Below are 27833 nucleotides of genomic sequence, written 5' to 3' on the forward strand. Positions count from 1 at the left end.
GTGTTTGGTGAAAGAGGGATGGGAGTTACCTCTCAAACCTCCCAAGCAAGACATAGAGGACTATATACTTGGTTTCCGATCTAGGATGACTGAGTACATGAAGAAGGCCAGCAAAAACCTTGAGGCAATTCAAGAATTGCAAAAAGCTTGGAATGACCAAAAGGCTGAACTGACTGTTTATCAGCCAGGACGGAAGGTATGGGTGTTGGAGCCTATGTCCCCAGCAGCTCTCCAAGACAAGTGGAGTGGGCCCCATACTGTTATTGAGCAAAAGGGAGAGTTCACCTACTTGGTGTACCATGGAGCTCCTAGGAGCCCCCACAGGTGCTTCATGTAAATAGGCTCAAACCCTATGTGTACAGGGCAGACATGGGCTTGCTCATGGCTATTGATGAGGGACAGAAGGAAGAGAATGACTCACCCCCTGATCTCCTCTGACAGAAGCCTGATGATGGCTCAGTTGATGGTGTGGCCTTGGTAGGCAGCCTCACTGAGCAACAGCAGATTGATTGTAGGAAGGTCTTCAATTTATACAGACACATGCTTCTTTTTACTCCTAGTCAGACCACTTCGTGTACCCATGAAGTGGACACAGGTGAGAGTCTACCTGTTAAAAATAAGATTTATAGGCAGCATGACCATGTCAGAGATTGCATCATAACTGAGGTCCAAAAGATGCAGGAATGGGGAGTAGTTGAGCCCTCAGATAGCCCTTGGGCTAGTCCAGTGGTCCTGGTACCCAAATCTCATGATAAGAGAGAAATGAGGTTTTATGTGGACTACAGGACGCTCAATGATGTCACTAGGACTGATTTGTACCCTATTCCTAGGGCAGATGAGCTCATTGACACTTTGGCCTCAGCCAAGTTCTTGAGCACATTTAACCTCACTGCTGGATATTGACAGATCAGACCAGCTGAGGATGCCAAACCAAAAACTGTATTTTCAACCCCTAGTGGGCATTATCAATTTATTGTGATGCCCTTTGGTTTGAAGAGTGCATCTGCCACAGGTTGGTGAACAAAGTCCTTACAGGCCTGGAAGCCTATAGCGCAGCATATCTTGATGATGTAGCTGTCTTTAGCTCCACCTGGGAGGATTACCTGGTCCACCTAAAGAATGTTTTGAATGCTCTGCAGAAAGCAGGCCTCATTATCAAGACCCATAGAGACCGTGAGCTTACTCAAGTTTTAAAAACAACTGTATGTTGCAGACCAATTCAAGATGGGCCAAACTGATGTTTATAAAAATGTATATTAAAAACATACAAAAATAATTGTGGGCATTTAAGACTGGATAAGACTGGTTAAATTATTTAGACCAACAGGTGGGTACAGACAGTTACCCCCCACTGCCAGTCCTACAAAAGTGGATTATGCCGCATAATCAGGTCTATGGGTGTTTATGGTTATTTGTAAGTGGAGGAAAACCTGATTAAACTTTCCCTCTAGAGAACCCTATTGTGACTCACTATGAAGGCCACCAAGTGCCAGATAGGGCAGAGTAAGGTTGTGTACCTGGGCCACCTTGTGGGTGGAGGTCAAGCTCAGCCATTGCAGAGCAAAATCCAGACAATCATGAACTGGGTTGCTCCCACTACCCAAATTCAGGTCAGAGTTTCTTGGGCCTGACCGGGTACTACAGACGATTTGCAAAAGGATATGGATCTATAGTGACTCCCTTGAATGATCTAACATCAAAAAGAATGCCCAAGAATGTTCAGTGGACAGTTAGCTGTAAGAAGACATTTGATGACCTAAAGCAGGCCATGCGCTCTGCTCCCATTCTGCAAAGTGCTGACTATTCCAAAAATTCAGTGTGCAAACAGATGCATCTGAGTTGGGTAGGGACTGTGTTGTCACAACTTATTTCAGAGGGTCCGGATCAACCAGTAACTTTTATTAGCAGAACATTGACCCCCAGAGAGAAACGTTGGTCAGCCATTGAGAGGGAAGCCTTTGCTGTGGTTTGGGTTCCGAAGAAGCTGAGGCCATACTTGTTTGGCACTCACTTCATTGTTCAGACAGGCCATGTGCCCCTCTTATGGCTAAAACAGATGAAGGGTGAAATCCCCAAACATTTGAGGTGGTCCATTTCCCTACAGGGGATGGACTATACAGTGGAACATAGACCTGGGAGTAACAATGCCAATGCAGGTGGACTCTTCATATATTTCCACTTAGAAAATGAAGACTCAACCGGGCAAGGTTAGTCTCATCCTCTTACGTTTGGGGGGCTGTGAAGCAAAGTCAGAATTGCTTCTTATGGTTACCTCCACTTTTTGCAACACTATTTTTGACTAGTCCGGCTGGTATCCTGCTAATCAGGACCCCAGCCTATCTGATTTCACCTTTAAAATGTATGACATGTATTTAGGTACAGACCAGATTGGATACTGGGTTAGACTTATAAGTCCCAAGTATATGACACACATGTACCCAGGGCTTAGGTACCCCAGAGGCCTCTCATTGGCTGAAGCATGCATTATGCCACCCATGAGAGGCCATGCAAAATGGAACTACAGGCCTGCCACTGCAGCCTTTGTAAGATGGTGCATGCACCACTTATTTTAGATATACGTTTACTATATTTATAGGTCACTACACTTAACACCTATAAGTCACCCCGATAGCAGGCCTTGACAATCCTGAAGGCAGGGTGGTGGGTTTTATGTGAGAGGGTGCCCCTGCATGAGCAGAGCCCATCTGCAGCCTTCAGAGACCATTCTCCCGGGTTGTCTGTGACGCAGACAGACATATAGGTAGTGGTGCATTTTAACCTCGCTGTAAATGCTATCTCGAAAACAGCTGTAACAAACCATGTTTTGTTTGGTATCAATCACCTTGGAATCATACCTCCACACCAGTAACTGGTATGGGAGGTATGATTCCACCCTTCTAAAGCAAGCGTTATGGATTCCTGGTCTTCCCAGTACCAGCCTTCTCGACCCGGACAGCACAAAATGGTTGCTGCTGACCAGAGACACATTTCTGCCCTCCTGCTGCTGAGCCAAACTCAAGCAGAGGAAGACAGCACAAAAGGCATCCTGTCACAGTGAGGTGAGACCAATTTGCAGACAGTATTTTGTGTATTGGAGCTGGGTGGGTGCACTTCCAAAGTGCCTGAAAGTCTGCACGAGGGGCACATTTGGTATGCCTCTACATAGTCTAGCGCAAACTAGTTCTGGGAGCCATTGGCTCCTGCTCTGGCATGAAAACGGACAAAGAACACGCAAGTAACCTCCCTACTGTCCTGACCCTCCACTGGGATAGTTCCCTGAATTTGTCCAACCCTCTCCCGTGGGTTCAAAAGGGCTTGCCTGGCTGTAGGGCCCTAGATTTGGCGAGGACAAGATTCTGGACAAGAAACCACTGCCTTTCGACCGTCTGGACAGTCTGGACTTTGCTGGACTTCGACTGGGCCCAACTTCATCTACCTCTCCGTCCAAAGCATCATCTGTGCCTGTGCACCAAACAGGCTCCAAGCAGGACCTGTGGAGCATCAAGGAAAACTGAAGTATCTCCCTCGGAGTGAAGGAGTCACACCCCTGCATTCCCAGACACTGTAATGCAACTGACTGGTCTGCTGATCCTGAGCTCCTGCAGACTCCAAAGGCTCCAGCACCACAGGAGGTGGGTTCCGATGTTCCTTGAGGTTGAGCTGCCCTCTCACTAAGTTTGAGGCCAGTATCCCTTGTGGGGACTGCATGACCCAAACCCCTGTGCACAGCGTACTTTTGCAATTGCATATGCTTGTTGGCATTCCCCAACAAAGGGCATTAAGCTATTGATAGCCCCGACCTCTGCGCACATTTTGCACCAAGGACCTCCTCTCTCTCGGTGCCCTGCAAGCTGTTGTTCTGTGAACCTGCTAGAGGTCTCCTCGCAACTTCTGTGCCTTCGGCCTGTGGGTCCATTTGAGGGACAACATTACTTTTCAAGGGCTCCCCTTGTTTCTCTGGGCCTGCTCTCACTCCCCTTGCTGTGGTGAGTCCCCTGGTCCTTAATAGGCCAGACGTAACCTTCTTTGTGGGTTGCTGTTGCCAAGGCTTGTTGGTGCACCTGCCGGACACCGACCCTCCAGCTCTTGACATACTTTGTAGGACAGCTCATATGTGGCTCTTGGTTGTCCTCGACATCTCCTGGTCCCTACAGCTGTAGAGTCAAGGTCTCCTTCTTTGCGCCAGAAGCACCCAACATCGGTGGGTATCTGTCTACCGAGCCCCTGGTCACTCCTGAGTGATCCAGACTCTGTAGCCTCAGCTTTTAGGTTCCTTCCATCAAGAATACACCTGCACATTCCACTGGACAGTTTTCTTCTTTCCACCAGTGGCATTTCATGTAGACTCCCATTCAGAAGAAGGCGGTTTCTGACGCCACTTCAGACCTATGCACCTCGCTTCCCTTGGATAGGTAACTCCGGTACTTTGGTATCCACAGGTGGGGTGGCTCTCCAACCTTCCATGTTCTAAAGGGTTTCCTCGTAATCCACTGGGAAGGGTCCCTAAAATGTAAAACTGCAACCGCGACTCTCCCATTGAATTGCACGTAGCAAGAAGTTGTGTTCTCACACGGTACCCATCCTCTGTGGGGTCCCTGCTTACTCATCCTGGGTGGTTCCTTGGGGTCCCAGCAATTCTACGCTCTCTAGACACTGTCTTGACTAGAGTTGTGGTTCTTATATCACTATTTCAGTATATAGTTTTTCTCCCCCTGGAGCCCACTGTGTATTTTGCTACTTACGATTGTTTCAATAGTAATGTGTGCTTTATATTTAGCTGCGTGTAGCAGATACTGTGAGGTACTTAAGGTGTTATAATAATATATATATTCTTATAACTACTGCGTGGTTCTCCTTTCATTTAACCAATACAATAAGTTTGCATTCTGGTAAAACAAGCTGCCTAACATTCCTTCAAGACTGAGCCAGAAGGCTGCTCTCCACAGCTACCACTAAGATAGCTTTCTAAAGGTTATCTTTGACCTCTTGTTCACCATAAGGGTTGTTTGGACTGGTGCAAGGTGTCCACTTTAATCAGTACATATACCAGGCCAACTTCTCACAGTCTTGTTGTATATTAAGAGTAAATGTCAAAGAACCAGTACATATATTCAAAAGATGTCAAACATCTGAAGCAGTATGGATTTTTCTTCTATCAGTTACCAACTGTTGAAATACATGATGTAGTAAAGAACGGAATCTTTTTTCATGATTTCCCATGATGTCATGATGAAGATGTTGTAGATAAAACACAACATTCAGAATCACATCAGCATAACAGTTGATACCTGAACTATTTTCCAACTGGTATCCTACAATGTCATCAACAGTTTCCATTTTCTTTTTCTTCACACCTTCAAGTTTCTCTTAATTTCTTTCCTTTTTTTGAACCTCAATTGCATCTTTGACATATTTCTGTTTAGGGCCCACTATTTGTTACTCATATATGGGATAGTCACCTAAATCAGGAGTATAAAGTCTTCTTAACTGATTGTACTCTCGTACACAATTTGCATCAGCACATACATATTTATCACCAAATTCAAATCCAAACCAGACAATGTTCTTACTCAAGACAATGTAACGTTCCTTCTTTGAACACTGTACTTTCATTATTTACAAAAGCACTGTCTATACTTAAACCTTGAGATTTATGAATAGTTACTGTAAATGCTAAAGACAGAGGGAACTGTTGTCTACGAACATACAAATCTTTTACAAGCAAAAAAAGAACAAAACAATGCCCAATCTGTCTTCCCTTTTTAATCTAATAACATTTTATAAGCAAAAATTCTATTCCATCTCTGTTCTGAAATTTTACAAAATCAACAATTTTTCCCATTGCTCCTTTTACTAAACCATCTTCTACATTCGAATTTCGCAGTAGAATTACACAACAGTTTATATATACATACAAAGTCATTTCGAAGTCTACAGTTTCAGTTGCAGACTTTTCCAAGGAATCCAATTTAGCCTGTAGTTTCTCTGTAAGAAGAATATGCACTTCTTGGTGTTTAATTCTGTAAATAGCTTCACTTTCCACTATTTGTTTTTTTCCAATTTGAGACGTTGTTGATTAAATTTACAACACTATTTAGGTGAAGGCATTAGGCAAACTATCGACTGCTTTTCTCCAAGCATCTTGTACATTACTTCAGCGTCTGTGTTTCCAGTTGTAATCAAGTACCTTACTAGCAGACTTTCTAAAGCTTCTTTACCATGTTTTGTTAAGACACCAAATCTTATGTCTTGAACTATATTTCCATAATCCTTATCACTTGCTTGTCGCATATTCTTAACAAGTTCCTTATATTCAAAATGTAACCAAATGTTCACATTTCCAATACTTCCAAAAGATTTCCTAGTGTCTTAAGAAAAGGTTTTTTAAAAATAGGTTGTCCTTTTACAGGAGTAAGTTGAAGTAGATATCCAAATACAATTAAATGGTTTCCTCCAAACAGAAAATTTTAATCTGTTTTTAAAATCTATTGCATTCTTAAATGTACAAATGCAAGCATTAAGTTTGAGACCATGCTCACCTCATCACTGATTAAAAGCTTAATTTTCTTCAGAATTCTTGAAACTTGATAACAAGCTTCACCAGATAGCTTCTGATATTCCAATGTATTATCATGCTCAACTGGTAGCATAAGTAATCGATGAAAAGTAATCCCTTTAATATTGTGTGCTGCTGATCCAGTTGGAGCTGTTACAATACAAGATAAATGGGATTCTGTAGCTTTTTGTAGATAACTGGTCAAAACTTTAATTAAGAACATTTTTCCTGCTCCAGATTGACCACTGATGTACATTAGAATAGGTTTAAATGATGAACATTGGCATTCTTTTCGTGTGTGCAGCAAAGCATGTTGCATCTGTTGTTTGAGTTGTAGATGTATTTCTTTCTGTTTCATATTTAGTTGTTCTTCTAACTTTTCCAACTGAATAATATCCTGTTGTGCTTGTTGTATTGCAGTTTCTACCTCATTCATGGTTATTGCTGCTTTATTTTCAATAATTGGTTGTCCAAGTGGATTTTGAATGAGTGGACCAGAACTTTGACTATCTTGAGAACTTTCTCTAGCTATTTCCGCTGCAATAGTACTTTCTTGTTCAATCTGTGGTAAATAAATAAATAATACCTCTATTTTTGACTGGATATAACAATAACAGATAGCTCAATAAATAAGAGTCAAGATTTGAGGTAGTAGGAGTTTGCAGGTTTAATACAGCATAAAGGACAGGAACAGGACAACCTGCACGGGCAAGATCTGGGATGGCTAGCCAACAGGGGGGCCCCGACAGCTGTCGGGCAGGAGCTGGAATGAGCGCGCTGGCTTTTAATAACAATACACAAGTATATATACTAAAACAATTGCATTACAGTACATACAGTAGGTGTGACAGTGGGTGGGGCCTGTAACAGTCGCGAGAGATAAGGCAGAAAGGAGGTGTAACAAGAGGCGTGAACAAGGCGTATACATAGACATGTGATGTAAACGTAACGGAATATGTCATAAATGGGGCGGAAACATGGAGGGGGCTACCGAAGGAGCCGGGACCTCTAACCTAGTGGTGCGCGCAAACTGATGATGACGTGTTACTAGGGAGAAGCTGGGGGCTATGACTTCTGAGCTAGAAGGAGAGACGAAAGTCTGGAGAGTCAGAGCGACATGTACCTAAACACTATCTAGTATCTGATGTTTAGAGAACATGTTGATAGAATCCAAAAGTTATCAGGGCAAAGGCTAACAGACACTAAGACTGGTGCATGCATTGTTCTACATGTAGTGTGTGTTGAGGAATATTAAATGACCATAAATACAGTATTTCTCTTACATGGAGACGTAAAGGCTAGACGATGACTGAAACTATTGATGCGATTCAGTAGCTTAGGAATGCAGAGAAGGAGAGCTGGACTGATAACTGGAATCATAACATACTCTTGGCAGACTGGCAGGCAGAGCCAGGCCGAGCCGGGCACTGTGAGGCAGGAAGTAAGTGAAGGGTCAGGGATACAGGTGGGGGCTGTATCGCTCCTCAGCGAGGGTTCAGGAGACAGGAGCTGAATCTGAGTCCGGGCCCTTTTGAGGCCTAGAAACGGGGACTTTTACAATGAATTTAACGTGCACACTGAGAAACGTGGCAATGTAGCTTTACATAGGCCTAATACTCGTAGCTTTCACGAGAACTGGAAACTGGCATACTAGAGATGGACACAACTGTAATTGCGTCTTTAATCGATCATGGGGAATACATATGCATATTTAATCATGCACATATAACATAAGATGGGGAACACGTAGGGACACAGAACATGGCAAAATTTACTTTTCCACATTCCCTCCTTGTCACTACGTTTCCATCAGGAAACATCAATATTCATGATACCATCTATCATTTCATATAGTATCATTTGCTCGTCTCGAATTGTCTTGGAACGGGATCTAGGACGGGACTTGGGACTAGGAATACAAGAGGTAGCACAAATGCCGCAAATCGCAGGGCCACATTGTATACAGAGGCAGCAACTGAATATGATCGCTACTGCAATACCTAGAAAGGACAATACTTTCCATCCCCAGGCAGAAATTATACTCCAAAACCTACCGGACCATGTCCAGGTGCCTGGATTCTGGTGTAACTGATGGGCAATTTTATGAAGTCTGGTTATAGCTGAATAAACAGACGGCGCGTTATTAGGAATGAAAATGCAGCAACTAGATCCGATGACTCTACATGCTCCTCCTCTATCGGCCAGTATGACGTCAAGAACGAGACGATTTTGGAGCACGACAAATCTCATAGCAGATTGCTCTTCGGTTAAGTTACCTAGGGCAGAGGCAGTCTCATTCACTACTGCTTCAAGGGTTCTGGTCAATCTACGTATTAACTTACTATTCTGGATAGGTCCTATAAAGAAAAAGAATCCTCTATTAAAATCTGTATATTGTTCTAGAGCAGTTTCAGTTTGATCGACAATCGGGGACTCGATCTCCCTTCTATGTCTAATGTGTACTAGATGTGTGTTTCTGTGATAATCAGACGGGGCTAGGAAAACTGGTGGCAGTAGGAAGGCAATGTAACAGGTTCCCTCCCAATCGAGGGGCAGACGAACATATGCGGTCTGACCACAAACAAAATAAGAATGACGTGAAGCTTTAAAAATAGATTTCCCACTGTCACTATACTTGACAATAGTAGTACAATCACTATGTCCTACATGTACGGAACCATTATTTCTGACACATAATTCGCCTTTGACTGGTAGTACTGAAATAGCAGGTAAGTCTGGAGTAGGATCAGACTGAACATTCAGGACCATAAAATTCGAAGAATAATTACCTAAATTATAAACTTCATTTTCTAGATCTAACCCTGTTCTGTGGGGAAGACCTTGCTTGTCTGGAAAACATGTACTGTTCAGAAGGGACATATCATTTGAAGATGACGTTAACATGGACCAGGCTCCACATGAACCGTTATGTGAAAATGGATAAGGAAAGAGTGGCAGAACTCCCTTCGGTGTCTGAAAAGGGGGGAGTCGACCACACACCCAACAATTAGTGGCATTGCTGGTCTGGTGTGAATAATGTAACATACGGATGAATGAATTGTTGCGCATAGCAAGACGATAGGATAGTTCGTGAGGAGGCAGATCACTAAACGTGTGCTCTACTGTAGCATTAGAATACTTATTTACATGAGAAATTGGAAAACATAAATGAAATGCATAGCTCGTGCAGGTAACCATCAAGCTGAGAAACAATATAAAACTTAGAAAAACGATACATCGGATTGAGTTTTGACTAACTCTCTCACTATGGGGGTCTATTTCATACATGTCAGATACCTGTCTAACCGTTTCACCTAGGGGAGGACTTAGACAATTAAACTGGCTGACTTATTTTACTAGACCGGAGCTTACTTTTATACTCCTGCTGTGGAGTTTTCTCTAACAGGGGAGGCTTGGTATCAATGTCATTTGCGGGACAGTCCTTAAGAATAGTTTCTTGGCAGTCTTTAAAATCTTGACAATCCTTGGAAATGTTCTTGGAAACAGCTTTTAGTCCGTGAAATTTCTTGACGTGTGACAGGTGCACCCACCCCTTTCTGCCTTCCAACTTGACGGCAGTACGGGTGGTTAGAAGGACTAACTTCGGCTCCTTCCAGCGAGGCTCCAGCGGACTTGAACGATCAAAATTCCGGACAAGAACCAAGCTTCCTGGAACGATTTCATGCGGTTTCACCTCGGTATTGTCTGGAAATGCGGCGGCAACCTGTGAACGACAAGAGTGTAGGGCAGACATCAAGGAAGCTAGGTAATCTGTCAGCATATTACTGGAAACATCTGTAATACTTCGGGGTCTAGGTGTACCCCACATGTTCGGGGGGCGGCCGAATACGACCTCATAAGGGGACAGACCTGATCTGGAATGTGCGATCATGCGCATATAAAACAGAGCGACTGGCAGGGCAACTAACCAGTCTACACCTTTTTCTTGACAGATTTTGGCAATACGGATTTTCAAGGTTTGATTATGTCTCTCTACGAGACCGGCTGCTTCTGGATGGCGTACACAATGGAACTTCCACTGGTACCCTAATAACAGGGAAACATGCTTCATGAGTTCAGATGAGAATGGCTGGCCGTTATCAGAATATACGACCCTTGGGAGTCCATAACGGGGGAAATATTCACGAACCAGCTGCTTGGCAGTGGTCGCGGCTGTATAATCTGGGACTGGATATGCTTCTGTCCACCTGGACAAAGCGCATACAACTACAAGGACATACTTGAAACCTCGACATCGCTCCATCTGAATATAATCCATCTGGAGGACTTCAAAAGGGTGGTCAGGAGGCTGGAATCCACCTTGTTCCACCGGGACACTTTTACCTGGATTGAACTGGCAACATATCATACAGGTACGGACTTTCTGTTTGGCTGCAGCTCGTAAATGCTTGTTAAACCAAATGTTCTGGATACTGTCTAACATGGCTTTTTCTCCTAAGTGTGCAGGACTATGTGCGGTATTGATAATGACTTGAACCATTGAGTCGGGGAGAAACCATGTGGCTTTACCCTTCGTCACCCATCCCTGATCTGTCTGGACCCCTCCTTGTTCGGACCATTTCTTGATTTCTTCGGGAGTAGCATGTAACTGGATATCTATGACATCTTGTGTAGGGTCCTTAACTGTCATACAAGTAGTCTGTTCTAGAGTGGATGTCGGTGTCTTGTTAACTGGTATGTCTGGTGTCTGTGCTGTAAGCTTGGCTGTTCGATATGCTAGATCATTACCTTGGGAAATAATGTCAGTGACTTTCGTATGTGCTTTGCACTTCATGATAGCGATAGATGTCGGTAAATGTATTGCATCTAACAGAGCTTGAATAAGGAAACCATGCTGAATCTTGGTTCCATGAGAAGTCATGAAACCTCTCTCCTGCCAGAGCACTCCGAAGTCGTGTACAACTCCGAATGCGTAGCGTGAATCTGTGTAAATATTAACTTTCAGGTTCTTGGCATGTATGCAGGCTTGAGTCAGAGCAACTAGCTCTGCTGCTTGAGCAGACAGGGTGTCAATACGGTGTGTTTCTATAACTTCAGTATCAGTAGTCACTGCATACGCGGCTACTAGTTCTCCTGTACTCGTTCTCATACATGAACCATCCACATAAAGTGTCAGGTCGGGATCTGGTAATGGAATATCTGTCAGATCTTGTCTTGGCTTAGTCATAGTGTTAACAACTTCCACACAATCATGTGTGGCAGGATTTGAAGTAACTGACGGTAACAGTGTAGCAGGATTTAGAATGTTGCAGCGTCTGATTTCTATGTGTGGCTGGAACAGTGTCAGTTCATAACCTGTTAAACGTGCAATTGTCAAGTGCTGAGTCTGTGTTCGGTTTAAAAGAACTTCCACGGAGTGTGGAACTTGTACTATCAGGGAGTGTCCTAATACTATGGAATCACTTTGTCTGATAGCTAGTGCTGTGGCTGCAACTGACTTGAGGCACGCATGCAGAGCCTGGGCTACTGGATCTAGTGTGCTCGAAAAATAAGCACAGGGCTTGTACTGTCCGGCTTGATCTTGTGTGAGAACAGATAATGCAGTACCATCACGTTCTGTGACAAAAAGTGTAAAAGGCTTACTGTTGTTCGGTGTAGCTAGAACGGGTGCTTGGCATAAAGCTTTCTTTAACTCATTGAAACTAAGTGTATGTTCAGATGTCCAAGGGAGGACAGTCGATACGGCTGCCTCCTGTGTCGTTAACTGTATCAGTGGTTTAGCTAGAAATGCATACTGAGGAATCCATTGTCTGCAATAAGAAGTGAGGCCGATAAAAGCACGTACCTCCTTCTGTGTCTTGGGCTGTGGAAGACTCGCTATTAACTGGATACGGTCAGGTGTCAACTGCCTACCCCACTTGGACAGCAAGTGGCCTAAGTAGATTACTTGCTGGACACAGAATTGAAGCTTTGAAGGAGACACCTTGTGCCCCATCTCGGCTAGGAAATACAGGACTGTAAGCGATGCTCGCTCGCAAGCACGTTCAGAACGGGCTGTGATCAGTAGATCATCGACATACTGGAGCAGGGCAGTGTCAGTTGGCATGTGAATGTTGTCTAGTTGTCTCTTAAGTGCTTGACTGTAAATGCTAGGACTTTCTGTGAAACCTTGAGGAGCTCGTGTGAATTTATAGCTCCTTCCATTTAAACAAAAACCGAAAAGGTACTGGCTGTCTGGATGAATGGGGACACTGAAAAATGCGTTTTTGAGGTCTATGACTGTGAAAAATGTAGCCTCAGAATCAATGGCTGTCAATAGGGATGAGATATCTGGAACAACTGGATACTGGGGAATGATACATTTATTGAGTTCTCGAAGGTCAATCACTAATCGATATACTGGGGGTGCATTTGGATCAGTACGTTTCATGACTGGAATGATAGGAGAATTACATACATTGGAGTCAGTTTCTACAACTACTCCTTGAGCAATGAGCTCGTCAATAATTTTGGATAAGGCTGCTACAGCCTCAGGTGGCAATCTGTACTGTCTGATTCGTGGTAACACTACACCTTGCTTGAGAGTCACACGATGGGGTGTGATTTGCATAAAACCAACATCAGTTGGACCTTGCGCCCATAGATGCTGCGGAACATTAGACAATCTCGGATCAAAATCTCGTAATACATAGTGACCCTTGAAGTCACGTAAAAACAAACGTATTCCCTCTGGGGAACAGCAAATAACTGCACCTAATTCTTTCAGTGTCTTAATGCCTAACAAATTTTCTGGACATGACTTCGTAAGCAGTAGATCAGTAGTTCGGGACAATGGACCTACTTCAAGAGTAACTGGTTTGGAAATCTCGTTAACAATTGGCTTTCCTGAAAATCCAAGGGAAACATTTCTAGAGCCTGAGAGCGGAGCCCCTGGAACCTCGTCGTGACTAATAGTCGTCCTACTTGCCCCTGTATCAATCAGAAACTTTCTGTCTTTCCCTAATACTTGACTGTGAACATAGGGACCTTCTTGATCTACAGGAATCTCGATGAGAGGCAAGCCTACCTCCCTCTCTAGGCTGTTTCATGAATACGCTTGATACTCTGGATACTCTGTCTGTGCATACTGGTACATCTGCTGTGTAACATGCTGTGTTGCAGCAATAGGCTGCGGTGCTGGAACTGTCTGTTGTGCATTCTGTGGCTGAGAAGTCTGTGAAACTTGTTCTTGTCTAGGCGGACGTGGTCTTTCTTTAGTTTTACCAGTGGCTATATTGTGTTTCAGAACTGCACACTCGTTTATGAAATGACCTGGCTGTTTACAGTAATTGCATGTCCCTTTAACGGGAGCTGCAGGATGACTGGCTTGATTCGGACCCCACTTCTGACTGTCTTGAGGGACGGATTGTGCAACTAGTACTTTCATTTTCGTGTCTTTCATACGTCTTTTCTCGTGTTCTTGCTCTTCTCTGATTCTATTCTGGTGGTACTGGAGCATCTGGAGCATTTGGGACGGAGTATTAGCTTGCCAAGTACTTTCGACTTTCAAAACTCGATTCTTAACTTGTGGACTTGAATTCTCGACTAATTTAGTAACAAAAAGATGAGGGTATGACTCGCTACTCGTCTTCAAACCACTGTTGATGCTAAAACATTTCTCAAATCTAGAATAAAAATCACTAGTATCTTCGTCTTGTTTCTGTTTACAGGCTGAGATTGCATCCCAGTCTTCCTTTTTAGTGGCTAATAATCTAGGCAAAACTTGTATTAACAGTTCTGGTAATTCTTTACATTTGTCTCCAAGACCGGTACCTGGTACTCGTATCTTATCTTCAGCTTCTAGAGCTGTCCAATCGATCTTTTTCTCTCCCACCTCCCAATCTTTTTCCTTGAGTTTTTCGTATACCCCTGCGGGCAACAGGACTTTTAGCATTTTAATAATATCTGGATACGTGTATTCTCCCATACGGAGCATGTCTTTTAATTCTCGGTGGAACCCTGCTGGATCTTTGTCGTGACAGGGAATTAATTTCTTCATCTCTAAGAGTTCCATCTTTGTAACTGGGGTGTAAACAAATACTCGTTGCATTTCACCATCTGGTGTCCTAACTGGATGTACTTCTCGTAACGGATGCTGCCTGTCTATGTAAAACGGTTTACTTTCTGGAGGTGAGACATGAACAAAATGCGGGTTCAAAAACGTTCTGTATTTGTGGCGCTGTTCTAGAATGACACTAATTAAATCGGTACCTAAACCTTTCCATCTATACTGGAGTAACTCGTTCAGGACATCATGTAACGGACCTGGATCAGAATGTTGACCCTCATACAGTGTAATGAGGTGTTGGATCATATACATACCCACCAGTCGTTGCTCGGCTGGGGGCAGTTTCAGAAACATTTGTGCCACTATTTCGTCTGGAAAAGTGGTAGAATCAGTAATCCATCGGACTGCTGATCGGGCTAGTTCTTGTTCATGCATAGTACCTAATTCACTATAACCGATTCGTGATTTCAGAATGTGATCGGTAGCTTGAAATACTTGTTCTAGAGAACCTTGTTCTGGTGCTGGAAGATGAAAGACTTTCTTGTGTTCTAGGCGTAAATGTCGGTCTGGAAGTTTAGATTTACCCACATACGCTATTCTGGCAGGATTCTCGTCGTTTACCTCTTCACTAGAAGAGTCATTTTCTTTCTCGCTTCCTTGTGCTTCTTTGCGTTGTTCGCGTAACCTTATTATTTCTTTACGTATTTTCTTGTACATACTCTCAATACTATTGAGTGTCTTGTGCTTACCCTCGGCTATATTATCACTCCACTTTGTCAGAATTTTCATTTCGGTCGGATCTTTAGTCGGGGAATCTTGTTCCCGTATTAAACAATTGATCAGAAACTTTAATAACATGAACTGGATCTCAGCTTTCCTGAGAGACATGACTTCACCAATACTTTCTGGATCTTGTCCTGTACGAATGAAACGATACATTCTGTCTAGATCTTCTTTCATATTCGGTAGGGTGACCAAATACTCGGACACCTGCCTTATACGTACGGAATATATAACCATACTATCCTCGCCTGGGACTGGATCATAACAGCATTCAGTAAGAAGTAGCCTGATTTCTGCAATGGACTTATATTTAGGCGTACGCTGTAACGCACGTTCATGTAACTCGACTGCCCCTAGACGTCTACTTGGCGGCGGGGTACCAGGAGGACCTCCTCCCGCGGCCCCTATACTGGAATCATCGACTGATACTCTTCGTGCTGGCAGAGTGACTGATGTGGCGGGAAGCTGTACTACGGGCTGGACCGGGGGTACCGTAACAGGTACTGCAACAGGTGCCCCGGTGGCTGGAAGACCATGAATTACATTATTTACAGGAGCTGGTGGAACAGGATTTGCATATTTTGGGACTGTGTCGTCCAAATAGGACGAGAGAAAAATCTCAGCTACGGTCGGTTTGTGACGCAGATTGGTCGGAACTAAGGGTGGCGGAAAATTACTGGATGCCTCCGGGGTTGCTTTTGGCAAGCCCTCGGCAAGAAGAGGATACATACCCTTAATGAGGGCATTCCTCTGTCTGTCTGACTGTTCGGTTTTAACTCGTTCACCTATTTCGATTAATTCCCTTTCTTGGGCTCTTTCTAAGGATTCTCTACTTAATTCTGACTTTCTGATTTCTTTTTCGGTTCTTTTATGAGATTCTTTGCGCCATAACTCGATGGCATCTTTCTGTGACTGTCTGGCTTTCTTTTTCCATAATACTTCTTCTACTCGCATGATGCACTCGGCATCCCATGTACCTGATACAGGCCATCTATACTTTTCTTCTAACTGTTTGGTGTACTCCACCCATAAATCTAGATATAATATGGCACTTATGCCATGCTTTTGATACATAAAATGACCTGGACTGTCCCTAGGCGGGACAGGAACTGCTTCTTTTAACAGACCTTTTCTAGTTTTTAACTGACGTAACTTGGAAAACAAAGGCATGACTGAACTGTAGTCTAGACACAATACAATACACAATGAACACGATAATTACACCACTTTCATACCACGACATTGAAATACATGAATGACATTTAAAATAACAGTTCGGACAAAATACTACCTGGAATACTGAAAACAGAATACATGAATTTCTCGAGAACAGAACGGACTAGAACAGAAACTAGATGCACTGCTAAAACAGTACGAAACTTACCGATCTCATAAAGAGACACGTCAGGACCCGCATCCACCTAAGTGGACACTTCGTGTTGGATCTGTGTACCCAAACCCACGGACCAGAGACAATGCAATTGACCCTGTCTAGATACTACCCCAGCAACGGTACTCACCGGGCAGCAAGAACGGAAGGCCTCGGACTGGACTGGACTGCTACGACGCCGGACGGACGAACTTCGGACTTCTGTTACGGGTGGGCCTCCGGATACCTCGGACCTTGGACTCTCGGCTTGGGCTCTGGTCGGGACTCGCCGCGTTCCTCCACCGCCTCGTCTGGATGCTGGACCGCAACCTCCGTCTCCTCCGTGGGCCTGAGGGATACTTGAAGCAGAAATATCTGCACGTGCACGGTATGGTTCCGTCACGGCTACAGTGGATCAGGGGGCTTGCGTGGCTTCACCGGCGCGTGGGGAAAGGGCAAGTCCCTGTTCGGGCGCCATTATGTGGTAAATAAATAAATAATACCTCTATTTTTGACTGGATATAACAATAACAGATAGCTCAATAAATAAGAGTCAAGATTCGAGGTAGTAGGAGTTTGCAGGTTTAATACAGCATAAAAGACAGGAACAGGACAACCTGCATGGGCAAGATCTGGGATGGCTAGCCAACAGGGGGGCCCGACAGCTGTCGGGCAGGAGCTGGAATGAGCGCGCTGGCTTTTAATAACAATACACAAGTATATATACTAAAACAATTGCATTACAGTACATACAGTAGGTGTGACAGTGGGTGGGGCCTGTAACAGTCGCGAGAGATAAGGCAGAAAGGAGGTGTAACAAGAGGCGTGAACAAGGCGTATACATAGACATGTGATGTAAACGTAACGGAATATGTCATAAATGGGGCGGAAACATGGAGGGGGCTACCGAAGGAGCCGGGACCTCTAACCTAGTGGTGCGCGCAAACTGATGATGACGTGTTACTAGGGAGAAGCTGGGGGCTATGACTTCTGAGCTAGAAGGAGAGACGAAAGTCTGGAGAGTCAGAGCCACATGTACCTAAACACTATCTAGTATCTGATGTTTAGAGAACATGTTGATAGAATCCAAAAGTTATCAGGGCAAAGGCTAACAGACACTAAGACTGGTGCATGCATTGTTCTACATGTAGTGTGTGTTGAGGAATATTAAATGACCATAAATACAGTATTTCTCTTACATGGAGACGTAAAGGCTAGACGATGACTGAAACTATTGATGCGATTCAGTAGCTTAGGAATGCAGAGAAGGAGAGCTGGACTGATAACTAAAATCATACCATACTCTTGGCAGACTGGCAGGCAGAGCCAGGCCGAGCCGGGCACTGTGAGGCAGGAAGTAAGTGAAGGGTCAGGGATACAGGTGGGGGCTGTATCGCTCCTCAGCGAGGGTTCAGGAGACAGGAGCTGAATCTGAGTCCGGGCCCTTTTGAGGCCTAGAAACGGGGACTTTTACAATGAATTTAACGTGCACACTGAGAAACGTGGCAATGTAGCTTTACATAGGCCTAATACTCGTAGCTTTCACGAGAACTGGAAACTGGCATACTAGAGATGGACACAACTGTAATTGCGTCTTTAATCGATCATGGGGAATACATATGCATATTTAATCATGCACATATAACATAAGATGGGAACACGTAGGGACACAGAACATGGCAAAATTTACTTTTCCACAAATCTCATCATTTAACATTTTTAGAAATGAAAGGATAATTGTGTAATGAATACTATCTTTACTTGCATTAAAATAATCTTCAGAGCAGTCAACATTTCCAAGTAATTCTGTTTCACTACACCAAGGCTTGAACAGTTGTAGAAGTGCTAAATAGAGAAATTCCCTCTTGTCTGGACTTTTGCAACTGAGTTTTCTTTGGTTAATAGGATTTCCTTTGGCATGTTTTACCAAACATCCATCACATCCAATTACTGCATATTTTTGTTCTTTTATATTTTCTGTAACTTTTATTTTAAAGCTGTAATGTTGAAGTATTATATACAGACATAGGTTTTCGAAATGTGGACTCTTTTTGGGATAGTATGTATCCAACATATTAGTTTTAACAATGTCTGTACTTTCTGGTTCATTCAGTGCTAAGTATTTAATTTCTTGTAGAGATTTCAGTAGTCTATTTCATGTGGCGGCAAGACCTAGACTTCTCCTAATGATTCCTCCTGACTTTGAATATAAACTGGCTGAACTCAAGCATTCCGAAATTTGGTAGAATCCAATCTCTCGATGGAAAGCATTTTCAAGCTGAAGCTGTACAATTTCTTGCTAACACATTTCTTTTGTGAAATTTCTTCCAACATTTCTTTCATCTCCGTATTTTCAGATTTAGTAATATATGACGTAACATAGTGAGCTACAGCAATTTAATTATCTGCAACATACTCGATATCCATGTTTGCATTCTACACTTTCAAAATAACTGGATTGTAGTCATTAATGTACTTTGAAGCTTCTGTTCTTTTTAAGTTGTATGTATTCTTGGGAGATTTCCAAGTTATTATATGCCTTACTGCTCACGAAAAAACTATTATCTCTTCCTTTAGAAATTATAGAACATAGGAATCCAAAACGACATTTTGTATAAAACTTTTCTTTACACTTGTATTTTCGTCTGCAGTATTTCCCACATCGATGACTTTGAAACCGTAAAACGTGTTGTCTCAAGCTCTTTTCTCCTCCATCTCTTGGAATGGCACATGTAACATACTGTTCGATGAAAGATGAAATGTTGGTGCATTTTTTATACGTAATAGCATGTGCATATGAGGAGCACCAAAAGGTGGATTATTTTTATTGCAGATAAATGACATCATAGCCTGAAACCTATGAATAACAAATCTACACACATTTACAGGATCCAAGGAGCACAGTTCTCCAGCTTTCTTCAATTAAATGTTTTTAGTATTTGAATTTGCTTCTCGTAGAAATTCAAGTGAATCTTCCCATGCCATACATATTCAGCACAGCTAAGTGTTAACAAACCATGTAGAAGTACCTAAGTTTCTTAAAATGATAAAAGTTCTCCATGACGATGATACCAATACTCATTGGTACCACTTGGCATGCCATCAAATTAATTAAATGAGATTCTAAAATTCTCATCTCTTTGTTCAACTTTGTCCATGAATTCTTTTGCAGAAACATGTTGAAAATGAAGTCCTATTTTTAATATGTGATTCACTGCATACGAAAGTGCAGACAAATTACTTTGAAACAGAAGATGAAATATATATGGAATGCCCAGTGGAAATCTTGCATCTTCACAACATATTCTTATTGATCGTTGTTCTGAAGCTGGAATCCATACATCTCGTTCATCAAAATGTCCACCTTCTCCAGTTGGGAATAGCTGGGGAAAACAAAGAGCTTGTAGACTTTTCTCTCATACACTCATGGGACTTCCCTTTGCTTTTGTCAGTTGAAATAACTCAATACTGTTTCCAATTATTTCTTTTGAATGCAGAAAATGTATTGTATAATGTTCATAAATCTGTTCTGTTCTGCACTTGTCCACTTTTTCAATTTGACCAGCTGAAATTACTGTTTCATCTTCTAAGCATATTATGTCTTCTCCAACGTTCACACTCTTATAATAAATGTTATTGTGTCTCAGGTATACTGTAGCCTTTTGAAGTTTACTAACATCTACAAACTCTTGCTGGATTTTTCAACTCTTTGTTGGTACACCATTTACTAGAATAACTACAGGCTCATTTTCTTCTCTGTCTACACCAACAGTTTCAATGTTTTTCTTAAAATCTAAAGTTAAGCAGACAACTCTTCCTTTCAGACCTATTTGTAAACTTTTGGTGGCAGCCTACCGGTTTTCTGCTCCATACGAACTGTGGCCTGAAATGGGTAAGCAGATTGAATAAGAATAGACTCATGTGTATTTAAATCAGTCAGTTCTTGAGGAATAGGTACAAACTCTAAGTAGGTATGTACTGCTCAAGCTGGCATTTTGTTTTCTTCTAATTTGTTTTAACAATATTTACAAATAACTTGATCAGCACCCAATTCGAAAGTGACCTTCTACCAACAAATAAGCACCAAATTGCAGCCATTTATCATTATTTTCTTTTTAACTTTTGAAATATGAAACCAAATTCCAAGATTGACTTCTATAGTGTGTGCGACAACAACAAATCCAAACAAAGTTTGGTTTTTCAGACGAAAATGTCCTAAACTTTGTAATATCTTCCGCAAACTCATCAATACTAATCTCTTTCTCCTGTACTTCAACACCTACACTTACCACACTCTCAGTTTCTCTATATTTGTCTTCTAATCCCCAAAAATTAAACTGTATATCATCACAAACTTTCTCCAAATCTGATACAGAACCATGCAAAAGAGCTGTGTTCATTTCACTTAAGCATGACACAGGCTTTTTTAAATAGTGCAGTCTCCTTACCAACTTCCGCATTTCAGAATGGTGTACAGCTAACATTCTTAAATGATGAAAAGTACTTTTGCAGACTTTTCTTGAAAGACAAGCTAGAGAATGACATTGCAAATTAGTATATTTTTTCATTTTACATGGATCCAGTTCTTGTAGCATCTTAATCTTCTGTTTAATACTTTTTTTTAAATATTGTCATAACACAATTAGTAATATGTCAATAGAGTCCTATCAAATACTGCTACAATCCCACTTAAATACAGGAGCGTGTGTAATCCTCCTTTGAGCTTCTTCAGCTATTACTTCTTGTACATTCCTCAGAGCAATTCTTTTTCGTGGTATCGAAGAACCATCTTAAATCTCATAGCATCGACCACTAGTTTCAAATGCATGTACTTATGTGTTCTGTTGAAAATAGCTTTTTTCTTTAAAGAAAGGCTTCATACTAGAAGTATGCTTCCACTCGCCAGTGAAAATCTTACAAAAGTTACTTCTATTAACCACTCGTTTTCATTTGCTTTTCTTCTTCATAAACAGCATTGTTTTATTCAATGCTTCATTCTCTTCAAAATTGATGTAAATAGTTTTCTTTTTATTTCAAAAGCTTTATCTACTACACTTTCAAACTGTTGCTTTTTCTGATAAGCTGCTGATCTTCTTTTAAATTTTTTACAATCTTTCAATACATTTTGCAGTACTCTACTTCTATACATTCTCTTCCGTATGTCTTTATGTTCTTTCAACCTTCTTTCAACATGGCTGCTTTTCCCATGACATGATTTTCTTGTATCACCTCCTTTTTAGGTTTCGTAACCTGGCGAGGGGCAAAGCCACTCCCAGATCGAAATCTGTTGTTTCTAATAGTGAGGTTAGGACAGCCTCTGTTTCCAATTGGCTAGCTCCATAAATGGAGGCTAGCCATTGGGAGGCAGAGGCTGTCAATCGCGTTTTCTCTCGAAAACGCGATTCGGGGGCGTTTCTGGTGCTTTTTTTAAGCCCCGCCCCTTTGTCCCGGGCCGCGCTGCGATTGGCTGCCGGCCCGGGACACCCCCGTGACGTCATTCCCGGGCCGCGCTGTGATTGGCTGCCGGCCGGGAAACCCCCGTGACGTCAGCCAATCACAGCGCGGCCCGGGACCTGACTTGTTTAGCAATGTGGCTAAAGGTATTTGCTGCACCAGACCATTAGGGCAGTTTCACTCGCAAGTAAAGGTGTGGATTTTAAATGGGGTGCAGCTGAAAGCACCCCAGCCTGCACCACCTCAGATCCATTTCGTTTTGTCCCTCATATTTATACACAAGACTGTTCAGGCACGATCTGACTACCCTGAGGCTCTTTTCAACTCCGCCTTTTTATGTTTTCTGGTTCCCGCTCATCAGACCATCATCACGGAGCAACTCGACGCCCAAGACTCCCTCGTCCAGTTCCCAGAATCCACGTTGAAGCTCTGGGGGCCAGGAATGCTGGACACTCCAGTGACAAAGTTGCATTGCGCATGCGCATTCTCGGACGGCTGTGACGCGAAAGGAGCGTTCATTCTTCAGTACGTGCTGTCTCTGCCTGAGCTGTCCTTTGACCCGGACCTGGAAGTAGTTGTCATGTTGCGCAGTGACCGTGAGGAGTAAGGAGAAAAGTGAGGCATGTTTCTAACCGGCGTGAACTGTAAGTGATGGCAGAAGGAAACAATTAGGGTCCCCGGAAATGCACCCTCAATGACAGGCTCTCGGTGGGAAGCATCCTTCGTGTCAGGCGGTCTGGAGGGTTATATTCAAAGCGATAGCTCCAGTTAATATTTATCCCAGCTTTTGTGGGGCTCAGGTCCTCTAAGGGGCTTTTGGGAGCTCTGTGATTCCTGTTACATCTACAGAAGTGGTCTGAAACTAAATGTACTGGCTGCCCTCTCGGTGCACCGCCTGCGTCCTGTGTAGCAGCCGTTAGAGGCAGGGTGCACGCCACAGAGGTGCTGAAGGGGGCAACCTGCAAACCTCTAGATACACGACTTTGCCTCTTTTACAGTGGATGTTATCACAGGAGGGTGGGACTCGTTGGTGCGCACTTTATTCTAGTGCCCATACCCCCAAGCAGCATTCTCGTTGTGGTCCTTCATTTTTACGTCTGACATTAGCCATAACCTTTTTTTTTAAATAAACTTATATTTATTATATACTTATATGGACTTCCAGAAAGCCGTGTTCTCTCTTTGGTAGTTTGTTGTCCTATTAACATTTTCTTCTGCCCTCTACAGCATGGGGCAGGTGTTTGCCATTCCACTTCCAGCCATTGGCTAACGTCTCTGTGAGTGACCGCTTTCTGTTCTATAATAAGGACAACAACCGCACGCAAAGTAGTTACCTTCAGTGGCTGAGACGACAATGGCAATTTTAACTTTTTCAGACCTAAAGCATAAGGGGGCAGATTTATGAAGGCCTTGCGCCGCCGGTGCGTCACTTTTTCCCATGTTAAAAATGACGCATCGGCGGCGCAAGGCCTTCATAAATCTGCCCCAAGGAATTTAGAAGCTATCTGAACTTATTTAGTCAATATTTTCTATATGTCTTTGTTCCAGGGCCAACAAAGAAAACAACAAATGCCATATTAGCGTGGCGACCTCTGTTCCTTAACCACGATGCTTGCATGGCGCTCTCTCTTGTACAATCCGACGCAAAATCCGGCACACCAGCTAGTGTACTTAGGTGCCTTATTCTTATTTTTCCAAAGGGATTTAGCATGAATGAGTACTGAAAAAAGCATTTCTTAAGCCAAACGTAAATGGGTCATTTGGAAGCGAATAAAGGAATTACATGGCAAACAAGATTAATAAAAGGCCCAGCCAACAAAAATAACCTTAATGTTAACAGAGTTAATGGTTACCAAAAAGGAAGGTTTCAAATGAAAGAACAAATGGTAAACTAGAGCGGGACATTCCAGAAAGGAGACTGGGGCTGATATAGGGGTAACTGAGAGAGGAAGGTGTTCGAGAAGATACTAAAGTATCAACATGTTGCACATAAAATGGTTGTGTAGGTAAGTCCGGTTCAGATCCTGAAGATGCAGCAGTGGTTTCTGAAGGATGAAGAGAGATTTAAAAAAAAGCAGGCGGGTGTAATAGTCCAGCAATATTCTTACTGTGTACGTATTAACAATCGTAGACCTCTCTCAGGCTTTTTTTTTCTCCTAAAGAATGACTGCTCACATCCTCGTGGCCCCAGCCAGCCATTATGATCTCAAATTTCATGACTGCTGGAACTAATGGTTGCAATAGATGCACAAACCTATTCCTGTTGTTACTTGTGTATGCGGATATGTATTTGCAATATGCTGTTCATAAAAGATTGTGAAATAATCTCTTTTCTTTCTCTTCTATGCACCTCGAATAAAACAGTTGCCAAGGCCAAAGCAAAGTAAGTATGTTTTTAATATGTGTAGACTAAAAATGATGGATTGGTACATACATTTGGGTGACAGAGCAGATTGCATTGCATGTCGTTTGCAGTAATGTTTTTTCATCTTGCAGCAGTAGAACTGTGACCCACTGTGTTTCTGTATAGACTCTTGCGCCCTTTCCAGACAGCTGTGGGCAGTGAAGTCGGGGCTTAATGGGTTCAGGCTGTGACAATAAGAGATTTTTACCAGTATTGGCCTGGGGTTTATCCTTACGACTGAGCCAATACTGTGCACCAGTTTAGCACCTGACCCTCACAGGCGCAAAGTTGATCAGTCCAGGGCTTACGCACCGAGGTAGGAGATGGGGATTAGGAACTCCATAAACTACAATTATCAGTTAATAATTTAATATTCAGCTAACGATTTTTCTTTTAAAAATCTTTGACTTAATTCAAATAATTGTACATAATTCCAAAAACAATAAATATACAGATTAATACTCAAATCTTTCTGTAACTAATGGGGAGTCACCTTATGCCACTCCCTTGTACCTGCGGTACAGTGCACTGTTCAACGTGCTGTGCACCACATGTTTCACAAGAGCCCGAGGAGTGCGGATCCTACCCTAGCTCTGCTAACTAGTGCGCATGCAGTGTATTTGGCGATGGTGTGAGGTGTGCAGAGGTAGCCCTAGCATTAATTCAGGCTGCAATGGAGTTATTGTACTTGTGGCTTTCAGATCTTGCGCTTTTGGTTTTCCCTTGGGCCCAAACAAGCTAGGTACCTATGCTTTGTGGGCTTGATGAGTACTTAGTTGTGGATGCAATCTTCTTAGTCAATGTGGCTTTCTTCCGGTACTCCTAATTCTTTTTGTGAGGACTTTGGACAGCAATCTGCCTTCCTTAGCACTGCATGGCTTCTTAGTGCTTAGTTCTGCAACAAAACTCTGTAGGACAGACATTTCTTAGTGTCCTCCATCTACACAGATCTGCTCACATTGTGGGGTAACTTCGATATTTCTGTATCTCAACCTCACAGAACAGATCATTTGTTGATGCGATAGTGGGCGTCTTTGGGTTGTCGTGCCTTCGTTCCTTCACAGCCCTGTCTTTGTGAGCGATGTCTTCCTCATTTTGGATCACTTCCAGTTCTGCTCAGGAGCAGTCAGTCGGTTGTCTCCCTCAAAGCGTGAGGTGGGTATCCCTTCTTGGCAATCTTGTCGAAGTTTCCCAAGCTTTAGTCCCAAACTTGCAAGGGTATTTAGTGGTGGAATTCCTGGAGCAGAAGAGCGTTTCTTAGTCACCACCGGTGTGGAGGTCTCGATGTCTGGTGAAGAAATCTTGGCACACCGTCTATAAGTTTCAACCACATTTTTATACAGAGGCTGCAGATACTGATTATGTATTCCAACAGTTACTTCTGAGACAAATTCGGAGCAGTTGTCTCTTTTGCTTATTCTGCAAAGATTGGTCCAGCCAAGGTCTTTATCACTTTGAAGTGTGAGCAGTACAGTGGGGTGGATCTTAGAATCTCCTGTCAGGAAAGAGAGAAAACAAATGTATAAAAGAAAGGGAGGTTGCCCCACTTAATTACTTCTTAACATGTGGGGAATAACAATTCAAGTGAATAATGAGACAGGTAAGGCCAGAGGACACTCCCTTAGCTTCAAAGAGGTCTTCTGTCCCCTCTTTCCAACACCCACAAGCCTGGCCCTCTACAAAAGATCGCTTTAATGTCGTGGAGGAGCCCTGCAATTCACTTCACCTGTGTTGTTGGTAGAGGCCAGTAGCCAACTCTCCCTGGCTCCTGCCCCCATGATCAGCTCTCTCTAACCATGGGAGCTGACGATAGTTATGCCTGGTGTGCCCCTCCAGACCTCAGATCGTCATCTAGTGCTTCAGTCCTGGTAAAAAAAAACTACCATCAGCTCACATGCATGATCATCCTGCTGAGTCGTAGGTCAAAAAGCTACAACTTGATGTTATCTGAAAAGGTGGGCAAAGAGTTGGCCGAAATATACTGTTACTGTTATATGGCTGGGAGCTACAGATTTAAATATGAGGTGAGAGTTCATGCATGGGATGTACTGGAGTAAAGTGAAAGGCAAAGTAGAGACAAGACTGTCAGAGAATATGTGACTGGCAAAAGTGGGAACTGTCTATGGTGATGAAGAGAAAAGTTAATAACAAGCATTTACAATGCAACGGTTTCGCCTTTGGAAAAGTTTGAGCTATTGGCATTGTAAATGACAACATTTTTATTTATGTGTTGGTTTTGAAAACAGATAAATAAATGGCATTGTCATTTACATTGCCAATAGCTCTAACTTTTCCAAAGGCGAAACCGTTGCATTGTAAATGCTTGTTTCCGTTCCTTCTGATTTCTTGTTGAACTTTTCATTTTCTTTTCAATATCTTCAAATTGCTTTACATTCTGTAAAAGTCTTTTAACAAACTCTTGAGTTCTCTTACAAGAACTCTTTTTCTTCAGTGTAACATTTTGCACTTCATCTAATTTCCTCTTCTCTCTTTCCTTTGAATAATAGATTTTTTCTTGTCTTCTCTTTTGATCTTTTTCACATTTCAATGTTTTTTCCAATAAATATAAATATCGGAAGAACAAAGATAAGTTTCAATAGTTTGTTGCAAAAGTTTATACTTTTGAAATAATTATATATTAATATTCATAACAATAAATAAGCACATATTTTCCATGACATTGCAAATGTCTCCATAACATTTATAATTGTGTACTTTACACAATAGCAAACTTGTCACATGAACCTTTAACCCCTTCCATGCTCATGACGAGCTCAGCTCGTCATGGCATATACCTCTCAGGTGCTCATACGTTTTCGTTGCTGTCCAGCACAGCAGGGGAACTACCAAGCAGCGATGTGGTTAAACTGTAACATGGGTCAGATTGCTGTATTAAATTTGGCTAGTCCCAAGATTTTCAGCAGTTGGGGAAAGCTGATGCTTCAACAGAAAAGTGAGTTTAAGACATGTTGACAAAAGAATTAGCGATTAGGCTACTTGATATGAGTTTGTGGAAAGGTACACTTGAAGTAGGCTGTATAAGTTCATGTATCTGCTTGAAATGAGAAATGTAGTCTGTCAAATGTATAACTCTGCGTGCTCCTGTGAGTGAGGTATGTGTCTTCTTCAACATCTATTGTCTGAAGTATTATTATTCAACTGAAAGCTTGAAAACCTGGTTAGTTTGGCTACCAGTGAACAGATCTCTCAGTTCTCCTCTATCATTTGGTTGCACAGCCTCTGATGTCTTCTGTATATA

General features: G+C 42.6%; 1 protein-coding gene and 1 long non-coding RNA gene across 2 annotated transcripts in view; both read right to left on the minus strand.

Annotated features, from left to right (window-relative positions):
* The window catches only part of TRHR (thyrotropin releasing hormone receptor), a 743391-nt gene that overhangs the window by 643224 nt on the left and 72334 nt on the right, over positions 1-27833 (minus strand). The window lies entirely within an intron of this gene.
* On the minus strand, positions 24549-26426 carry LOC144827156 (uncharacterized). Its single transcript, XR_013610047.1, has 2 exons — positions 26301-26426; positions 24549-26069 (listed from the first exon to the last, which is right to left on the minus strand). It is a non-coding gene; the product is annotated as an uncharacterized LOC144827156 (long non-coding RNA).

The sequence above is a fragment of the Lissotriton helveticus genome, chromosome 4_1 (assembly GCF_964261635.1).
Source record: "Lissotriton helveticus chromosome 4_1, aLisHel1.1, whole genome shotgun sequence".
Classification (NCBI taxonomy): Eukaryota; Metazoa; Chordata; class Amphibia; order Caudata; family Salamandridae; genus Lissotriton; species Lissotriton helveticus.